The sequence below is a fragment of the Marmota flaviventris genome, chromosome 10 (assembly GCF_047511675.1).
Source record: "Marmota flaviventris isolate mMarFla1 chromosome 10, mMarFla1.hap1, whole genome shotgun sequence".
Classification (NCBI taxonomy): Eukaryota; Metazoa; Chordata; class Mammalia; order Rodentia; family Sciuridae; genus Marmota; species Marmota flaviventris.
In genome coordinates this window covers 110,487,267-110,493,392 of record NC_092507.1, presented here as the reverse complement: position 1 = coordinate 110,493,392, position 6,126 = coordinate 110,487,267, and positions in this window count along the sequence as shown.

Sequence of the window (6,126 nt, the reverse complement as noted above, 5' to 3'; positions counted from 1 at the left end):
AAAAGTTCAAGGCCAGCCTCAGCAGTTTAGCAAGACACTGTCTCAAAGTAAAAAAAAAAAAAAAAAAAAGGAAGAAGAAAAAAAAGTAAAAGAACCACCATTTTCTGGCTGGGCGTGGTGGCACACACCTATAATCCTAGAAACTCTAGAGGCTGAGGCAGAAGGATCCCAAGTTCAAGGCCAACCTCAGCAATTTACCAAGGCCCTAAGCAATTTAAGGAGACCCTATCTCAAAATAAAAAATAGCCTTGGCTTTCATATAACATCCATTTTGTGCCCAACTGAGGGCTAAGTACTATGGGAGCCACAGAAATATGACATTTTTTTTTATTTTTAATTTTTTATTGTGGGTTGTTCAAAACATTACAAATTTCTTGACATATCATATTCCACACTTTGATTCAAGTGGGTTATGAACTCCCACCTTCACCCCATACCCAGATTGCAGAATCACATCAGTTACACATCCATTGATTTACATATTGCCATACTAGTGTCTGTTGTGCCTTTCCCATCCTCCCCCCTCCCCCCTCCCCACCTCTCCCCTCCCCTCCCCTCCTCTCACTCTACCCCCTCCACTGTATAACCCTGAGGGTCTCCTTCCATTACCATGCAATTTCCCTTCTCTCTCCCTTTCCCTCCCACCTCTCATCCCTGTTAAATGTTAATCTTCTTCTCCTGCTCTTCGTCCCTACTCTGATCTTAGTTACTCTCCTTATATCAAAGAAGACATTTGGCATTTGTTTTTTAGGGATTGGCTAGCTTCACTTAGCATAATCTGCTCTAATGCCATCCATTTCCCTGTAAATTCTATGATTTTGTCATTTTTTAATGCAGAGTAATACTCCATTGTGTATAAATGCCACATTTTTTTTATCCATTCGTCTATTGAAGGGCATCTAGGTTGGTTCCACAGTCTTGCTATTGTGAACTGTGCTGCTATGAACATCGATGTAGCAGTGTCCCTGTAGCATGCTCTTTTTAGGTCTTTAGGGAATAGACCGAGAAGGGGAATAGCTGGGTCAAATGGTGGCTCCATTCCCAGCTTTCCAAGAAATCTCCATACTGCTTTCCAAATTGGCTGCACCAATCTGCAGTCCCACCAGCAATGTACAAGTGTACCCTTTTCCCCACATCCTCGCCAGCACTTGTTGTTGTTTGACTTCATAATGGCTGCCAATCTTACTGGAGTGAGATGGTATCTTAGGGTGGTTTTGATTTGCATTTCTCTGACAGCTAGAGATGTTGAGCATTTTTTCATGTACTTGTTGATTGACTGTATGTCCTCCTCTGAGAAATGTCTGTTCAGGTCCTTGGCCCATTTGTTGATTGGGTTGTTTGGAATCAGTTTTTTCCTGCCATCATTAGTCCATAATATTCTGTTTCTAATATGCAGGTTCAAATGGTAAACACTGAATATCTTTCTTTCCTCCCTCCTTCTTTCCATCCAAAAACAACTATTTCCCCATATTCTTGTCCCATGTGCTGTAGAATTCTAACAAAGTGTAAATTCTGGTTTTGTTGTTTGTTTACTGGAGCTTGAATCCAAGAGCACTTTACCACTGAGCTACATCCCCAGACCTTTTGATTTTTATGACACAGTCTCACCAAGTTGCCCAGGCTGGCCTCAAACTTGCAATACTCCTGCCTCAGCCTCCCAAGTCACTGGTGTGTACCACCATGCCTGACAAGGAACAAACTCTGAATGAAAGAAAATAGTAACTCTGCCTGAGTCATTCACATTGCATTTCTATACCTAGAACTGTGCTTAGCACACAGTAGTACTTGGAAAATGCTTGTTGAATGACTTGATGAATAAAATTAAAACAGGGCATAGTGCAGGTAGATTCATTTTTAAGACTGTGGAAAACTGAGGTACACCATTCTGAAGTGGTAGGGGTACTGTGGAACTCCCGCCATTAAACAAAGCTGCCAGTAAGGGTGAAAGCCATTCATGTAAGTCACATCTTAATGGCAGGATATTGAAGGTAGCAGTGTATTCAGTTTTCAAAAGAAAAGACCATAGTGACAAGCAAAGACAATGGGTCCTCTTGGGGGCCCTATAAATCCTGACAGGGCTTGGGGTGTAGCTCAGTGTAAGCATGTGCAAGGCCCTGGATTAGATCTCAGCACCAAAAAAAAAATAAATAAATAAACAAATTGCCATCAAATGGCTAACCCTTCTGAAACCAGGTCATCAGAATTCAGAGGAAATGTACATCAAAAAGTCCCCAGGAAACTAACCACTGAGCATGAGCCCTAGGTGCCTCAGAAACATCCCTCTGCCTCAGTTACTGTGAGATAATGTGGCTTCCTGTGTTCATGAAACCCAAATGGCTAAAATTCAATGACCCAGCACAGAAAAGAGGAAGCAATTCAACAGCTTCTGCACCCACCTACACTTCAGCTTCCTCAGGACCCACCACCTCTACTGTTCACATGTAACATGCCTCTGACACCATGTGATCCCTGTGTTTAGTGCTGGAACTGATCTGTCATCAGCTCTGGCAAGGAGCACTGGGACAGGATCCTCCACAAGTGCCAGGACAAGACACATGGCCATGGCTCTGTAATTACAGCCAACCCCACTGGCATTCCCTGAGGTTCTCCAGAGCCAGAATACCAGTCAAAAGGAAGCAAGGGCTTCATCTGCCCCAGGGTGAATGAGCTGGGTGAGGGACCATCTCTCACCTTGCAGGAATTTCAGTGACACCTACCATTCCAACAGTCAACACAAGTAATATAATATGAACGGTGAAAAAACAATCCCTGGGGACAGGTATAAGGACCAGACATCAGGGTTGGGGTTGTGGCTCAGTGGTAGAGCGCCCGCCTAGCACGGGCAAGGCCCTGGGTTCGATCCTCAGCACCACATAAAAATAAATAAACAAAATAAAGGTATTGTGTACCACTAAAAAATAAATAATAATAATAATAAAAGGACCAGACACCAGGAAAAATCTCTGACCCAAGAGTAGAGGAACTCTACTCCCCTGCACTCATTAACCAAACAAGCTGCATGGTCTATCAAGCTGCTCACCTCTGAGCAAGCACCTAGACTTGACTGTTCAGGGTTAGCTGGTGGGGTTTGCAGGGAGCTCTGCACTACAATTTCAGGCTGAATGGGAGCTGTCAAGGGAAGAATGGGCAGAGTTGATGTGAAGAGTTGCTACGGGGACAAAAGGTGAAAGGACATGGAGGATCTCTGTTAATAAAAAGGAAGAGGGTGATAGGAACTGAGGCAACTAGAGATGGGGACAGATAAAGACTTAGGAATGGGGTTTCCTAGCGATGGTAGAGGAGGGAAAAGAAATACATAATGAGCTAGGAAGTTAAGGGCAAAGTCTGTGAAGAAGCTACACATAAAATTTGGGAGAAGGCTGAAAGAGGAGTTAACACGAAGCGGGTGAGCTCAACAGGGCATGAGAGGAGGAGAGAGGTAGACGTTTGGGATAAACAGACCTTAGGGGGCTGGGTAGACATTGGGAGCTGGGGATGAGAGAGCTGAGCCAGAAAAGGGGAAACATGAATGGTGAATTTAGGGGAGGTTTGTGCGGAGTATTAGGATTGCCAGGGGGGTTGTGGGGTGAGGATTAGATAAAAAGGAGGTAAGGGATACATCCAGATCGGAGTTGCAACTAGGTTAAAGAGAGGTCACGAGTGAGGCTGCATTTATGCAAGACCGGTGGTAAGAAGATGGGAGCAAGAGCTGAGGTTGGGTCACGGGTAGGAGAAAATGGACGGAACAGGCCAGCGGTGGCAGCGCGGACCGAAGGCTACGGTGGGAGCCCGGTGCGGGCTGGGAGGGCAGAGGGCTCCGAAGCCGGACTGTCTCGAGGCAACCAAGATCTCTGGGATCACCGCGAGGGCTGGAGGACCTACTGCCCGTTGGCGTAACGGCCCCGCCGCCCCTGCGCTGCCCTCTTCACCCACTGACCCCTAACTCACCAAAAGGAGCAGGGAGCGGGGCTGGGGGCGCTCCTGGCCGCGGCAGCCCCTCAGCCTCGGAACCGACGCTGCGGCCTCCTGGCCGTTGACAACAGGAAGCGGCGCCCCAGAGCCTGACGCCATCTTGTTGATTCGGCGCTCCGGCCCCGCCTCCAGCCCGAGGAGTCAATAGTGAGGCTCGGAGGATCAGAGGGCCGGGGCCAGGAGTTCTTCGAAGCCTGAGGGTGCGGAGCCCCATCCGCAGGTGAGTGGATCTAGATCTCTGTACACCGGCCCAAGTCGGACCCGCGCTGGTAGATCCAGGCTTCTGGGTCCCTGACTCCGCTCGATCGGCATCAACTGAGCGACTTTGGGGTAGTGACTTAGCCTCACAAAGCCGACGACAGTCCACTTGAGTAGTACCAATAATACCCACTCTTAATACCTACTCTTCCTTTGCCTCCGAAGGCATCAGTCCAACCCAGTGGGTAGAGCCTGGGCTCAAATTGGAGCCTTCCTCCTGGCTTTTAAGAGCCGGGAATACACACCTATTTTGAAGGCACCTAATACCACGTGATCACCTTGAGGTTTCTCTGGGCAGTCTCATGTGTTCAACACAATCCTGAAGACCTGAAGCCCAGGGGTTCACTTTTCCTCTTCCAGCCTTGTAGTTGTTTGTTTTCTTTCCTTGTAGAAGTGACATCGCTCTTTCAAATGAACTTAGAAGAAAAATATCAAGAGCAGCGACTGCGCCTGGAACCCTTGGAGCCAGGGACAGTTCTTTGGGCACTTCACACTTGCAAACTTCGATCAATGGGAGCCTAGGGCCTGAGCATGGACTGTGAATTATTAGGGTCAGGAGAGGTACTTGCGCGTCCTAAGAGAGTAGCACAAGGGTGACCAGGGACAGGCCAATTCTTGGAAAGAAGCTACACTGACTTTGGTTGGAGGTCTTATGCTCCCTTGGCCTCTAGGCAAGGAAGGTGGCCCTCATATCTCCACAAATCTAGGGGGCCCAGTTCCTGTTTCCATTTATAAAAACAACTGTTGGGTGTGGTCCCCCACCTTGTTAGTGGGCTAACACAAGGCTTCCTCTATCCACCTCTTCAGTGTGTCATGTTCCTTCACATCACAGATGATCATGACAAAGGACATTCTTCCAAGGAGAATAAGAACCAAGAAGCTAAAGCACAGGCTCCGCTCTTTCTGTTAACACATCCTCCCTCATCTGAACATGTCCTTTCCACCTACTCACCCAGTTCCTTCACCTGGCCCCTGTTCCCCATACATCTTAGGCTCCATAACAGATGCCTCTACACACACACAAAAAAAACACCCCACTATATCCATACTGGTTCTTTCCCTAAATTAAGGCAGGGATCTGGGATGTGAGTTAAAAGATTTTTTAATTTGCCTGGTTCTATGCCAATACTGAATGTGCAATAAATCGACAGAATAACAGCATTTTCTGGATAAACAATACTTGAGGTTCTGAAGTACAGTAATGGAAAAGCTATTTTTGTCAGAAGCCTTCCCTGTTTTCATATTAGATGTGAAAACTAGCAATTCTAGCTCTGGGAATCATCCAAAGCTTCTAGCTAAATGAGGTCAAGTGTACCATTGTGTAGCTGGATTTTTTTTTCCTTTTTTTTTTTTGGTACCTGGGATTTGAACCCAGGGGCACTTAACCATTGAGCCACACCCCCAGGTCTTTTTTATTTTTTTTATTTTGAGACATAATTGCTTAGGGCCTCACTAAGTTACTGAGGCTGGCTTTGAATTTACAATCCTCCTGCCTCAGCCTCCCAAGCCACTGGGATTACAGTCCATCATACCCAGCAATAGCTGGTTTCTTTCCCAGGAGAGCTAAAAGTATTTTTTTGTGTGTGGTGAGAGTCAAGGAGGAGGTAAGGTTGGAGACAAAAGAGGAATGTGGGTTAGAATTGGGTACAGAAGACCTGGGTTCAAGGCTATAGCACTTGACACCTCCCATCTTGTTTTCCTTATCTGTAAATGAAGATGAAAAATACTTGTTCTGCTCACCTCTGGGGAAAAAGGAAATAATGTAACTGGTGAAAAATCATTTTGAAAAATAAGTTATATGCATGTAAGTAGCAAAGTGCTATTAGTTATAATTTGCCCAAGATCACTGGTAGAGACCTATATTTGAGCTATTTGGATATGAAAGCAACCACATTT